General features: G+C 38.9%; 1 protein-coding gene and 1 long non-coding RNA gene across 6 annotated transcripts in view; one reads left to right on the top strand and one right to left on the bottom strand.

Annotated features, from left to right (window-relative positions):
* The window catches only part of LOC120723519 (beta-1,3-galactosyltransferase 1-like), a 208,572-nt gene that overhangs the window by 174,085 nt on the left and 18,413 nt on the right, over positions 1–16,074 (bottom strand). The gene's annotated exons all lie outside the window — the stretch shown is intronic.
* LOC120723522 lies at positions 14,697–15,799 on the top strand. The gene is made up of 2 exons (XR_005693766.1): positions 14,697–15,134; positions 15,290–15,799. It is a non-coding gene; the product is annotated as an uncharacterized LOC120723522 (long non-coding RNA).

Raw genomic sequence — 16,074 nt, forward strand, 5'->3', positions numbered from 1 at the left:
AAGGTGAGTAAAATAACATAAAGCTCAATTGCTCAACTGTATTATGAGACTGCAAGACAAAACTCTCTTTGCACTCGCCCAAATGCAAACAGCCACGATGTCCTCATTAATAATAAACTAGAGGGCAACCAAATGATACACAAGAGGGGTTATACAGAAAATGACAATTTCACAACATTACAGCTGTTAATCTACAGTAAATTAAAGAAAAACTGTGCCCATACATGAAAAAGAGGGAGCATGAACCAGCAGCTAATTCCTCTCCTCCCTCTGTGAAAAGTCCCCTGCTCAAAAACAGACGAGCACAATGAGGTCCTTTCTTTACTAGCTTTAACAGATATTCAATTCTGCTATAATCACAGAGGTGAAAAAAAAAAACCTCTTGTAGGACAGATTCTCCTTGTTAGGTAGACATGCTTTCACTGGTAGCAGATGAAGGAGACGGGCATGCCTGTTGCAATTAATATCACGCTGGTTTTCAGCAGCCTATTTTATTATGACACGGGCCTATCATTTGCTGGAACACAAGGCAACTCTGGGTGCCAAAGTCTGAAAGCCTGGCATCCTTCGTTGCTCTCCAGACACCTGTAACGCCGGCATCCCTGTATGATGCAATCCGTCTTTTCTTCATTTTACTCCATTAATCTCCCAGCATAGTAATTCAGTTTTCATTTGTTCCTCCTCTTGTGGGCTGCTGAATGCAAAGCCAGCAGCGCAGACTCATGCCAGATGACTGCTCAAAGCTCCAGATTTTTCGCCCCCTCACAGACAGGATGAGGTCGGGGGACAGATTAGACTAACCGCAATTACAAGGGAAACGGCGAAGGGGAGGATTCTCTTCGTTAGCTGTAGACCTCATCTACAGTAACCCTGACTGGTATCACACAACCTGGTCCGGCCCTTGTGGGCTTCTGTGTTTTACTCAATTAGTAGAGATCCTTTGTTGCACCTGTGCCTCCCATTCAGCAGCCCGATTATGCCCTTTCTCTTACTGATGATGGCAAGCATCCAACAGCATAGCAAAGACAAGCCTTTTATCACCGTCTCTCCTTTTAGCTCTCACTGTGTGTCTCTCTGCCTCTCAGATGTTTCCTCTGCTCACACTTATCAAAAATAGATATTTGAATGATTCTTGCAGCACCTGAGAACGATCTCAGCCTGCCACTTTCTGAGAATCAATCGTCAGGTTGAAAAACTGTGAAAAAGATAAGGACACGACTTCAGAAGGCATCAACGTGTGTGTGTGCTATTGCTAATCTTTTTCAGGGGCATTTTGATATTCCTAAAAATAATCCCTGCTGACCCTTGTAACCACATTGCAAAAAAACCAGAAAAGCAGCCTTTTTCTCTCTACAGATCATCCATCAGTGACTGCCAGAAGTTGCCAAAAGAGCTCGTCTGTGCTGTGATTCGCACATTATAACGACACTACAGTGGCCTCTCACATTTAGTTGGCCTTGAGGAACTGGCTCTTTATCACGAAAACACAAGCCCCCGTGAAATTGAGCAAAACACAAACTACAGATACCACAAGTGGAGCGCAAAAATTCACTCCACACCACATAGCAGAAAAGCCTATAGGGATTTATGGACAACGGAGATGACTTGCAGTGACACTATAGGATGTTTAAGCTCTTTTGTGCTCCCCATGAAAAGGAAATACTCACCCACAGTTTGTTTTATGCTGACTTGGTGTTTGTGCAGTCTTTTGTTGGAGGATTGATATCAGAAGCAAGAATAATAAAGTACGAGAAAAGCTGGGTAAGCCGAGGCAGCATCACAGAAGACACTTTAGTGGAAATGTAACTTTTTTTTATCCACATTGCATAAAAAATACTTTCTCATTGCTTAATGTTGCTAGACATCATTTAAGCGACACTCATTTCATCTTATTCCGTGACCCTACCCTAGATTTTTAAGAATTGCTAAGTCTTTCTTCTTAAAACGGACCTTCTTTTCATACCATAGGGTGCAGCTCACAGTTCAACACGTGTAATTTTTAAAGTCAGAGTGAAGAATGTACCATAAGTGTCTCTACATTACACCTATGGGCTTTAACAATGAACAACAAAACGGCACAGTAAAAATAGTAGTAAACAGCTCCATAAAACCGCAGGTGCTAGTATAACTGCTGAGCCAGAGAGTGGCTGAGATAAAATAACCCATACACAATGAACTTAGATAAAGCAAGTATGAAGGTATATAAAAGGCCAACACTACAAGATAAAATTAAACTGATGACAATAAAATGACTTCCTAAAGAACTTTGCTATTGCAGTGAGATATTAACACAGAACTTTTTTCTGGTTTGCAAGCAGAAGTTGATGTACAAAATTCCAAACTTTATTAATGTGGAATGCTTAAGTCTATTTAAAAAAACACAGTAGACTAGAGCTGCAGGGGGGCAAACGTGACGTGGGATAACAGGTAGGCTACAGACACCCTGACAACACACTAGCTACAGAGGCTTTTAATTAGACACGGGGGGGTGATCAGAAAAGTTCAAATGCAATACTGATACCCAGAAACACCATAAATACTCAACACCAGTTTCAATACGATGAGGGAAAAGCATGAACAAATTACAAAGGCATCTTTGGTGTTGTGCTGACTCATAAAAATGTGTTCTGCTACAGGCCTGTTTATTTCCTATGCTTCTGTTGACTTGGCACCATATTTTTATTGTCGGTTAAATTGAGTTTTTAATGTAGATATGGGCTGTTTCTGTCTAGGTGCTGGTAGACTTTACTTCTCAGCTTCAATCAGGAACTTACAACAAGAGCAATAAAACACTTCACACACAAATATCCTGTTAAAATAACAACGCCTGTTATAACATTAGAGGCTTGCAGGACTGATGATGTTTGCTGTCTAGCTTCAACATTATTGTTTTATTATTAGCTATATAGCTACTACATGCTACCTTAAAAATAACTCAACAGATGGCTAATTGTTAATGTGTGCAGCAGCCAGGTTAACATTTATGGTAACTGTTTAATATGTCAGTGTTGTTGAAATGCGAGCTTTACTGACCTCACAAATTTCCTTAAAGACCAGGATGTCAGTCTCTATGGAGTTTGTTGAACTACTGTTTATTTTTTCAGCTGCTAGCGATAGGAGGGGCTGTGAGTGTCTGTCTGTGTGTCTAGGGGAGGAGGGAAAGACTTTACTATTAGTATTAATATTAACTGCAAATTAATATTAAACCCAATAGTAATTTTTAGGATCAATTACAATCTGAGATTTTTTTAACAACTCTACTCAGTATATACACTGTCACTTTTGTCAAAGACAAAGGGACAAAGAGTGTAAAACTAAGGAAAAAGCACAAGAAAAAAAAATGACATGCATACACGGGGCAATCTAACACAGAGACAAAGACTTGGCAACATGACAAAATATAACACTGGGGACCCAATGGAGTACAACCAGCCTACTAATGCAGAAGAAGGACTAGCAGCTGGAAGTGTACCACCTAAAAATAAACACATATCTCAAGTACGCATGTTACTGGAGACTAATTTGGCGACTAGTCTAATTTTTTACCTTGTCTAAAAGTAAAAAAACACTCAGATATTAAGTTAAATTTAAGAATTGCCTACAGTTCAAAATGTAAAGGCACTTGAAACCATCATTCACATTCTTCAATAACGGATCATGGTGCTTAACTGTGCGGCACCTCATGTAATGAATTATGAACATTGCATGCTATACTTCAAACAGACAATATACAAGAACATTTATATTATATGAAAACATGTTACTAAAAAAGATGTTCACGTATAAGGGAGAGCCCATCCACCCTTTAGAGGAAAATAATTTCTGCTTCTGTACGAAATTCAGTTTTTAAATGGTGATTTTATTTATTCAGGGACAAGAGCCACTCAAACCTAGCTGTCCATAGATGGCCAAGTGTGAAAAAAGAATTGCCTCCCCTTTTGAAATTGAATTAATCACCTGTGATTAAACACATCATCGTCAAGGCAAAAACCACTGTTAGCCAAAAAGAACATTAAGACTTTTCTTATTTTTCCAAAACACATCTTCACAATTTCCAAGACTTAAAACATTCTGTGAAATGACGAGACAAAAGTTTAACTTTTTGGCAGATTTGGATCCCATTACATGTAGTAAAAAACTAACATAACCTTTAATAAAAAGAACATAACAGTCAAACATGGTGCTGGTAGTGTGACCATCTGGGACTACTTTGCCGAGGAGGAGAATGCCCAGCCATTAGTTCATACCCTGAAGCTCAAGCACACTTGGGTTATGCATGACAATGATCCAAAACACACAAGCAAGTCTACCTCCAGAATGACTAAGACATAAAATGAAGCTTGTGGAGTGGCTTAGCCAAAGTTTGATTGTCAGCTATTGCAAATTCTTGACTGTAGCTCTTGATGGTGGCACAATTAGGTTTAGGGGGTAAATACTTTTTCTCAGCACTATTTCACAACTTAGCATTGTCAACTTTGGCATCTCTAACTCCACTTCCTTACAGTTTGTTAGTGCTATTGTCCCCAAGCCATTCATCACACCAGATCTCAATATTATCTTGTAAAACATTCCTCTGACTCTTGCTTATATCGTTCTGTCACAAATCACCCAACACTAGTCTCCACCCACTCCACCCTGTCTGCATTGTTTTCATCACCACTCTTGTGCACTGAGCGTTGCTTCAGATAGCCCCAGGTATTTAAACTCTGCCTCCACTATCTCACCTCCATGCCTCTTCATGTTTTTATCGGTCTCTTTCTCACACACACACATGCTGTATTGTTTCTAGATACCTTCGTTCATCTTCTCTCCTGAGGATATCTCCACTTCTCTTCCAGCTGCTACTTACTTTCACTACAGATCACAATGTTGTCTGCAAATCCTCACCTTGAGGGTGAGGACTGTATCGAGTCACAGATGTGGTGAAGGGTATAGAAGCAGTATTTAAGATCCCAGTATGCACAGTGGCCTCCATCATGTATAAATGGAAGGCATCTAGAACTGGCCATGCAACCAACCTGTGTGTCGGGGTAGGGAGTTGACCAAAAAACCCAATGGTCACTCTGACAGATATCTACCATTGCTCTGTGAAGAGAGGACAACTGTCGAAAAGGACAACCCTTTCTGCAGCACTCCACCAACCAGGTCTGTATGGTAAAAGGCACATGACTGCCCGCCTGGAGTTTACCAAATCACACGAGAAACTACATTGTGTGGTCTGATGAAACGAAGATTAAACACTCTGGTCTGAATGCCAGGCATCTATCACTCCAGAGTGACCTGAACCCCAAACTGGGGCAAAGGTTCCCCTTCCAACAGGACCACAATTATTAGCACAACAAAGACAACTAAGGAGTAGCTTTGGGACCACTCTGTGAATCTAGTCAGAGCCGAGACTTGAACATCACTAAACATCTCTGGAGAGATCAGACTGAGATTGAGAATAGACTGTAATGTTTATTACAATAACCACAAAGGTTTTCTGCCGTTTTTGGAGAAGGTGCTCGCCACCTTTGGAATAAAACCCTCAAATATTTGATGTGTTTAGCTGACTTTGAAGCACTTGGAAATAAATATTTCATTAACTGATGTTTTCTGTGAGTTAATGTTGTCAGGTTTGTTCTATAAACTGTCAAACAAAGCTAGTCACTACAGTGGCATGAGGTTAATTAATGAAATTAATGAAATAATAGTATTGTATGAAACAATGTCAGTAACAATGCTTAGGAAAACTACCAGTAACAAACTCATAATTTAGCTGTGTTTAGCTTAGCGAACATGTAAGGAAAATCAGTAAAGAAATGAGCCACAGCAACATTAGCTTCACACTCACCACTAAAATAACAGCTCTATTTTGCTGACTTGATGCAACTGAATAAGTAAGAAAAGAAGTCAATCTGTGTTGTTGGCCATGTGCACACTCAGGCCTCTAGAGGGCATGGGTTAGTCCCGTAACTCTTGGATATTAAACTTTGCAAGCGCAAAGTTTTTGTTTCTTGAGATTTGTGGAGTATAAGTCAAATAATGAATTTTGTCTGTATTTAAAAATAAAATCATCACTCAGGAAGAAGTCACCTCACTTTTCTTTCACAGTACTGAGCCTCCATTCAGGTGCTTAATTGCTGAGCAATTTGGAGGAAGACAAATGTGTTCATAACTCTTGGTACAGAGTTCTTGTGGGATAGAAAGACCTGAAATCCATTAGCATGGATTACAGCAGAATAACAAGTTTTTATCAAGTCAGTTGACTTCATCTTCTGTTAATCCTGTGTCTCTTGTGCCTCTGAACTCTGCCCCTTTCTTCTTCTTTTGCAAAACAGAAACAACCAGTACGCATAAAATAAAACACGGCAAATCTGGAAACCTCTAGTTGAGCGCAGTACCTCCTAATGATGTAAAAATTGCTATAACTTAACAAGTTAGGCTCACCAACAGGTTAATGCTTCTGAGTGACAGCAGTATTTGGTGTTCGCAAATACTGCCTGGCCTGTTCTATTTTAGAGTCCTGGCTGTTCTCATCAGCATTCACTCTGGGGAGCACCTGCTGCTGAGGTGGATGCTCCACGAGTTATTGGATTGCTAATCTCTTCCTGGGAGGCCTTTTCAGCCAGCCAGACAGATGAGGTTGGAACAGGCAATAAGCCATCTACGGCGAGCAGCTCATGATAAACTTGAGTGAGAAGGAAGCAACAGAAGGGGTGTCGGGTTGAGGGGTGGGGTAGGTGGAGAGATGAGAAACGTATGTTCATATACACGGCTGAGTTGGGAGAGGTATGGTGCCTGGCTTGCTAGGACACTTCTTCCTCCTGATTTCCTTCTCCACAGCCACACAGTTATTGCTTTTATTTGAAGACTGCTCCAGCTTTCTCCTGCAATAGATCATAGTGCTCGATAAAGTGGTAGTGGCTTCGGTGGGTTGGGGGTAGGGGGTGGCATGAATCTGGTCCTGCCATCTACACTGCATGCTTCCTATAGCCTGGCTGGCGTCCTCCACCGCTGATTGCTTTCTTAATGGTGATGAATGCAGAGGAAATGGCGGGCCTACTGCCACAGATGCAGTGATTGAAGGGAGCAATAACTCTAGATCATGGGGACCATTCTAGTGTGAACATGGCATGGGATTACACAGAATGCACAGTGTCATCAAAGAAACACTAACCAAGTCCAACAAAAGGGGTCTGCTCACAGCTTTGCCTGATAAGACCAACATATTATTTTAAGATGATTTAAAATAACACTTTGTCTGTGCCTTATTTTCTTGATGTAAATGGTTACATTTAAAGGTTACTCACATTCTTTCTTATTAAAACAACAACTTAAAGTCCCGTTTTTAAATAATGAAACTTCCTGCTCTTTTGATCCTCAACAAATCAATGCAATGTTCCCCATATGCACACCAGGTATATTAATGACTTCCTAAGTACTTCATTCAACTGATTCTCTGAAAAAAGTGATCAGCAGGCAAGAGGATTACTAACCAGAAAGTACTGAGAACTGGTTAATGCTGTGCTCACTGATGCCACAAAAAAGAAGATGCAATTTGTTGTTTCTATCAAAAAAAAAATCTGGCAATTAAAATATTTGCAGAGAAAAAAATTATAAACAGGATTTAACCATTAATGCAAATAAGCATGCCAGTCTGAATCATGAAACAATGCCACACTACACCAGTGAGCTTACATAATGCTACTGCTAAAAGACCTCCCTCCCTCGTTATCTTGTCCTTCTCTTTGGGGGTGTTCAGTGCTTTGATGCATGGTCCAACGTTTGTTTACTGTTTAGATAGATGAGCAGTGTCTCAGCACTACAAAAGAAAAGATAAAAGGTATAATTCACCAGATCTTTATGGCAGTCTGCTACACTTCGAAAATGATACTGTATGCAACGATATAGATTGTGACATTATTTCACCTCTCTCGCTTATCTCAGTGTAACATGCAATGTCCAACAAGATTATTTATTCCTGCTCAGCTCCATAAAACACAAGGAGGCCATTTTTTTGCCAGGCAGTTCTTGTGGAGATTCTTCCTTTAATTGTACAGATGATCAACATGACATAATTTCTATTATTAATAATATAGAAATCTGTACAGAAAACTATTTTATGTGGCAAGTTTCTTATTGTAGTTTTTTTTTTTTTTTAGCTCTGTGAGTTAAATTCAACAGTTTCTCCTAAACTGCAAAACCTAATCTTGCATCCAGCAGCCACTTGCTGCCAAGCAGATGCCAACCAGTCTGTAGTCCTGAAAAATATTGCCATTAGCATCAACTTTAGCTGTAGTTTGTTTTTATGCTTATTGGAAAATAAAAGTACATAATACAATATCAGTAAATCACCAGTATAAAGTTGGGCATATCTTCTTGGTCAGGTCTGAAAAGTTAAGCCAACGCAGAATGTGGATCGATGCTAAATGGACTGGTTCTTACACATTCTATTCTTAAAGCATTTTATACAACATTCAAACAAACACCTTCTTCCTATCAAACATCCACACACATGCCTACTCTGACTAGCACATTGGGAAGAAACTTGGGATTCTGTATCTTGCCCAAGCATACTTTGGCATGCAGACTTGAACAGCCAAGGATCAAACTACCAACCTTTGGATAAGCTGTAGATAACCTGCTCTACCTCCTGAGCTACAGCCACCCCAATGATGGGTTCAGTTTCTATGGAAGCCCGTTTCCGCCACTAAAAAAAAAAAAAAAGGATCCATAACTCAAAATTTCGAGTTATTTTCTCGAAATTTCGAGTTATTATCTCGAAATTTCGAGTTATTTTCTCGAAATTTCGACATATTAACTCAAAATTTTGAGAAAAGCAACTCGAAATTTCGAGTTAGCGCTGCCAATCAGTAATCTACGTGAATGACGTCATTTCCATGTTACCCGGAAGCTGAAGCCCTCAGCTACAAATGCTACAGCTAAGCTACCGGTATTACATCCAGTCGTGAATGCACAGATGGCTGAGTGTTTTCAGCCTGGCTTCACAAATGATGAAATCCCTGTGTTATTAGCTGAATCACATGGTGTTACTATCAGCAAACATACTTTAATTTGTTGGGATCCGTTTTTGAGTGCGCGGTCCTGCGCCATATGCTTCCGGGTAACAAGAAAGCGACCTCATTCACGTATATTTTTGATTGGCAGAGCTAACTCGAAATTTTGAGAAAAGTAACTCGAAATTTCGAGTTATATTTCTCGAAATTTCGAGAAAATAACTCGAAATTTCGAGAAAATAACTCGAAATTTCGAGTTATGGATACTAGCTTTTTTTTTTTTTTTTAGTGGCGGAAACGGGCTTCCATAAGTTTCAGGCTTCAGGTCAGTCTGGATAAAAAAATATGTTCATTTGGTGAATTTTGGCCACTTCAGTGAAGGAGAATTATCTACATTATGATCTCTGGCAAACAATCTGTTGCTGTTTAACATCGATCCACTAACAAAGACCATGCAGTTTCACAGTTAGCAACCAATATGGCAGTGGCAATGGCACCGGAACTTCACTGCCCTCAACAGCTACTCAACTACTAAAGCTGGAATATTTTTGTAGTAATATGATTTTGCTCTCAATCACTGAAACTATTTTCTTGCAGTTTTCTGTTTTCTTCTATTTGTTTGCTGTTATCTTTACTAAAGGTAAAATATGTGTACAAAGGAAAGGACATGGTACTTTTTTATATTATTTTGTTTTATCGATGTTAAGCAATTGTCAAGATTAGATTTACCATTATCATTTAGCTCAAAGTCTTCTAGAACAGCTAACATAGCCATGGATGCTTTGTTTTATCAGCCTACCAAGCCAAAAATTAGAAGCAACATTACCTGTTATTCCTGACCTCTGCCCTGTTATACTATATTCCACGGCTATGTACAGTACAATAACTAAGGCTTACCAAAATGCTTTGAAGCTTTGTCCATTTCCATAGCAATTAAAGTCATCATCAATGCAAGAGTTCATGACAGCCCATCCATTTGCTGAACCCTTTCATGGATGAAGTATGACAACCTCAATCAGGATTTTTTTCTTAAGTATTTTTATTCATCTTTAGGCATGAAAAAAAGATTTTTGAACTTCATTTGTTTAAACACTTAGATGGACCACTGGCTGACTAGTGGGTGGTCAGCCAGTGACACATCAGTGTCCAATGTAGTGGTTTATGTGCAAGCATACCATCAACACTGACACAAATACAAGAAAACAACCTTTGAATAACTGTCCACTGTAGTGACCACTATCCATGAAAGGGTTAAATGCTTATGGTGGGGCTGGGGACCATCCCAGCTGCCATAATGCAAAATGCGGGGCATACTCTGAATAGGTCACTAGTCCATTGCAGGCCTAACACATGACATAATGAATACCAATCAACATTATACATTTATTGTTATTATTCATTTCCAGATAAGGATATTTAAGTTTAGATAGTTCTTATCTAACATTGATAATACTAATACTACAACTACTACAACAAGATTATGAATTTAAAATGGCACATGAAAAACATCTATTGCCAGATTTGACAAACAAAGCTTTTATATGAAAACAAGATTTTCATATTACCTGTAAAATTTAAGGAACAGTTTAGCCATCTACTGTGACATGCATGCTAACAAAGTAAGCTACCAACCAAGGCTAAATGTCACATAAGTCCTATCAGTGAGACAACTGACTAACAGCAGTTGGAAGCGTCTGATCATTTGAATTGCTGACATTCAAAGACAAGGCCTAGTCTACTTGTAATCAACAGTATTTACCAAAATGACAAAACTGAAAACAGCATCTTACTGTCATAAAACTCTACTATGTATGTTACATATGGAAACAGCTGTGTGGTTGACTTTGAACCTGCAGGATTATTGTAGCATTGTTTGGCATCATAGCACATCAAACACATCTCACAGGCTGTGGGGAGGCAGAGCTGCAAAGTCAAACCACAAAGCAGGACTACCATCCACTGGTTCATTACACAAAGGCTGTTTATACTGATATGAATAGGAGGACTGTCAGCAGCAACACACATATGATGGCTTCCTGTTTCCTCTCTACAATAACAGGTGAACACATCTTTTATCAGTAGAGTTTTGTGACATGACGGAAACATGATGGAAAGTGAGTGACAGCTACTCTCCCAGCTATCAGTGGCTGAGAGAGTACCTTTAAGTCAGTGTAAAGCCAGCTATATTAAATGACTTAGGTTCTAATTTTTCATTGCTGGAAAGGTCACCAGGTGTATATAAGACACCCAATACTGCCATTTCCTAAGGGCAGAGTGTAATGATGACAGCTGAATGAATGACAAATGATCCAAATATCAAGATTATCCACAGAGCTGGTGAGTAGACAAACATCTAATGACTGCATGGCCACATGAAGAAAAACTAAACTGTTTTGTTCTCCTGTATAAATCATACAAAGTAGCTGAACATATTCTACTTCTAGCTGATGACTTTTCTTCCACATTATTACAATATGTTTGTTTTGTTGCTTTCAGGTGCCATTACAATCCTCATTATCGTTTACTTCTTTGCATTTTTTCTGTGAATTTTCAATATAAAATAGGATCAAATCTGTGCTAACTGAAGAAGAATCACTAAATACATGATTACTTTTCACATTTCTGCTCTATAAAAACTAGAACAAATTAAAAGCAGAGAATGGATGATTCGATGAAGATTCTTAGCATATCAGCGTATGCAATCAAATGCATGTTATATGGATATACTGGATAGTTATGTCCACTCAAAGTAAATTCCAAAGCCTGCAGTTGATTAACTGTAAAAAAAAAAAAAAAAAAAAAAAAAAAAAAACCCCACTATGACAATATAATCAACCACATTTTTAAAAGATACATCAAGAGCGGACGTACTGCTTATCTCACCACGGTGCATATTAGCCTAGCCATATTACATTATTATTTTTCTCAAGGCAGCTAGATAACACACACATTCCTGAAGTAATCCAAGCAGATAAAAGCATCTTTAGAGCTAAAGCTCTAAACAAGCCATGCATTCATGTTGTAAAGCATGCATGCACTCTAAAGTCACGGTGTAATGGAGTGCAACATACAGTATTCAAATCTATAAAGAACATATTCATGGGCTTTTCTGGGAAGATAAGCCTGCGCTGCCTGTCTTGACAACAAAAATAATGAAAAAAAAGTGCCCTGAATGCCTGAGAATAAACACGCTCCAAGAAATGATTATACCAAACAAACCTCAAATGTGTTTTGCCTCTCCTAGTGTTTTCTTGGGTGCTCAAGGGGAAGAATTGTTTTTTTTTTCCCCTACCTCGGTGCCAATATGAGAGCATAGTCAAACAGCAAATAAACCATGTCTGGTGTCATAAATAAAAGAGAAGAATTGAGTGTGCACACTTGCTTAGATATACTCCAAATATTGATACTCATTTTTCAATGTTTCAGACGCATGGGGTTTTGTAGTCCACGTGCCCAGAGAACACATCTTTATGGTGGTGTTTTTATTTTGGTCGTGTACCACAGTGTCTGACTTTGATCGATCGTTTGCTTGGTGTTTGGTTAGACAACATGACACTTGACCAGAAAGTAAAACCAAAATATCGCTGTCGCCCCCTGGTGGCCGGCATCCTGGCTGAATCATACAAACTTCAGAGAGCTGTTTAATGGCTCAGCCACACTAGAGTTAAAATAGAAAGGGAACTTGTGATGCACCTGATGCACTATTCACCAAAATCATTTTGGTGGTGTCTCTTATCTTATCTTATCCACACATCCATCCATCAATCCATTTTCTTCTACTTATCCATTTCAGGGTCGCAGGGGCTGAAGCCTATCCCAGCTGCTATAGGACAATAGGTGGGATACACCCTGCACTCTAAAAAGTAATTCATCAGGCCTTTTACCACCACTTGACTAAATCCATGGCTGCAAGATAAACATTCTAATTTACTGATTAAGATAGACTTTTTAAGTTGCAAACTTTATTTTTTGGGGTTGTGTTGAATTAATAATGTTGGTAATTGCATTCAATTAATTTTATATGTAATTTGAAATTAAATCCCAATGTTAGTGGGTTCAAAATAAAATTCAACTTGTAATTACTTAAAGAAATTGAATAGGTAACTTATTTTTTCTCCACTGTAACTTCTGATTTCAAGTTCCCTCCCCTGCCCACTTAACTAGCCCAGGCAAATTCACATATTGTGAATATGGCATGATGGACTTGCAAGCTTATGTAAAAGACATTTCAAGGTAAGTAACATTTCATTTACAAATAACAGTTCTAACAAAGCAAAGCATTTGTGCTAGTCACTTGTAGTAGATTTGTGTACGATGTTATGCTCATACAGTTAAGGACATTTTTGCATTACCACATGTAGGTAATGCTAGCCATTCTAAACCTTAGCACAGGAGAGGATAAGACTTATAAAGTTTCATTTGACAAAGGTCTTCAGCTAGAGAGTGCTGCTGTGGCTAGGAAAAACAAGTTTTGCTACACAATGCAATCTAATTTCGATCATAGGCTGATTTTGTTTTTCTTTTTAACAAAATTAGAAGCCTTTAAGCTGTGAATAGTTTTGTCAGAGGGGTAACCATAGAGGCTCCTTTTTTCTGTCTGGCTCACCTATTTTATGTCTTCATAAAACTTGCATGACCTATACATAATATTACATTGTAAATGATTTTGGTTACTATTGTGATACAGCTTAAAGTAAGTATTGTTCTTGATCTTAAGAGCTGTAGCTATCTTTGTTTTTTTTGTTTTTTTTTAACACATCAGGTTGTGTGAAATATTGTTAATGTCATTCCGATAGCATCATTCTGCATTGGCAATGTGAATCTACTTAACATTAAGACTTTACATTAGTATATTAGTATAGTGTGATAATCTAGGGTCATTAGTGCGTTGTTAAGTTGGGACATATTGTCATGGTCCGTGGTCCTGTGTCTGTGGAATGCGTGATGCTCGGGTAGCCACACCCCCGGGCTGGGCCATCACCGGCACACCTGCTCTCCATCACGGTGACTACACGAAGATCTACTTAACCCGGCACTGACGGATGCTCCACGCCAGTCCGTTAGTCACCCCACAGGGGTAACTAGACTTCCACGAAAGCGTGCATTCACTTCTGGTTGGAACTGTGTTTAATCCGCCTACTTGTGTCCAGGTTTCGACTCGGCGTCTGCCACCTGCCTGTCCTCCGGCTCAACTGGATCACTCGGTGCATCATCTGGCCCATTCGCTATCCCCACAGACTTCCTGCTCACGGACTGCCACACTTCCCTCCCGAGCTCCCACGGTCCCGTTCTATCGTAAGCCCCCTACTCTAACTCAGTCCTGATGTGTTTTCCCCGCTTCCCGGCTCCCTAGTAATCATCTCCCCTTTCTATTGCAGCCTCCCACGGTCCCGATCCCGGCTTCCTCGTGTCATTGTTTCCCCGGGTTTTTAGTTTCTTGTTTTGCTCCCTAGTTTTCCCGGGTCGCCTTTCGTTATTACAATAAAGTGTCTTTTCTGTTAGCGCGGAGTCTGCGTCTGGATCCTTTTGTGCACGCACACACATATGACACATATTTTTTACAAAATGGGCTGGGAGTGAACAATGTGTAAATTTGAAACCTCTGCAAAAACAGGGTTGCTAAAACATTACAGATTACGCCATGGTTATGGTGGGGAATGTCTCTCTTGTCTTCACTAAGATTGTTTTTGTTCCCTCCAAAACTTGGGGTAGCCTTAGATCACATCTATCATCTTTAACTAATGTATTAGAGCATTAATTAATGCAATATAGTCTGCAAGATTGAATTCTTCTGTTTGGGTGGTCTACAGATAAAGGAGATGTTCAAGAGTTCAACCACTGTAAGCCTTGAATGGCTACACTTGACCATTGCAACTGATGGATGTCATTTTTTCAAGGGGAGGACCTAAAGGAGTGAGAATGAGGCAGATCAACGACATGCTTCTTGAGGTAGGACAACTATTTAGACTTTGGGTAGCTTTGAAATGCACTTTGTTGGCAGTAACCCATGTAGTTTATACTCATATTTTTTTTCTTAAATATTACAATACAATTGAAATACTTAGTGAAGTAGCCATCTGCTGCCTTATCACATACCTTGGAGAGACGGAAGAGGACCTTTTCATGCGGTTTGGTGTAAGTAATTCAGCATCGTGTGTGTGTGTATGTGTGTGTGTGTGTGTGTGTGTGTGTGTATTCCACTGATCATCTGAATTCATTAAGAGTCAGTAAGTATAAATGTCTAATGCATAATCCACTAACCTATTTTTTTTTTAAATTTGCTTTACAAGGACACCAAAGAATTTAAGGCCAACCTTGAAAGGCAGGTGATGAAAACTGCCATCATCAGTGACCAGTACACCCCTGGATCTGACCATAAGTAGCAACCATTGTGATGGGAACAAAAATCCTGGAGGGCCAGGATTTCCCAAGGCGCCGTGTGTTACTCATGGGAATAATATAAGATCTCAATCTGAGCTAATGCAAGGATCTGAAATACACTTTTGAAGTTGTTCAGAAGCTGTTCCTTGACCTTGATGGAACCAGCATTATGTTAAAAATGCTGACTCTGTTTCAAAAATTGTTAACTGTTTTGAATCCTGTAGGTGTAACATTGACCTTAAAGGTGTTTGCTGCATTGTGTAAAAGAAAGATGCAAGATCTTGTAAATTTTGGTAGGCATTGAAAGTTGACATTTACTGAACACTTGCTTGGAAGTATTACTGCAACAAAATGTTTTCTAAGTGTTTTTTTTTTTTTTTTTTACCAGTTGAACACATTTGTTTCTGTGGTCTTAAATACATAAAGGCATATTGTTTAACTTGGCTGCGATGGTATAAATTGAAGTTTCTGATTTATTTTCACTTTTTAAATATAAAGTGTTGAATGCCTACAGTTAAAAAATAAAAAAAAGTTATTTGCTACAAAATTGTTGAATGAATTCATTTTTTAAAAGCTATTACAATAAAAAAATAAGAAAAAACTAAAATGATGATAATAATGAAGAAAATCAGCAACTTAATATTTTAAACGATTAACTTGAAAAAAATTGCTTTTGTAATTTATTATTAATTAC

This window comes from Simochromis diagramma, unplaced genomic scaffold, assembly GCF_900408965.1.
Source record: "Simochromis diagramma unplaced genomic scaffold, fSimDia1.1 OVJJ01000680.1, whole genome shotgun sequence".
NCBI lineage: Eukaryota > Metazoa > Chordata > Actinopteri > Cichliformes > Cichlidae > Simochromis > Simochromis diagramma.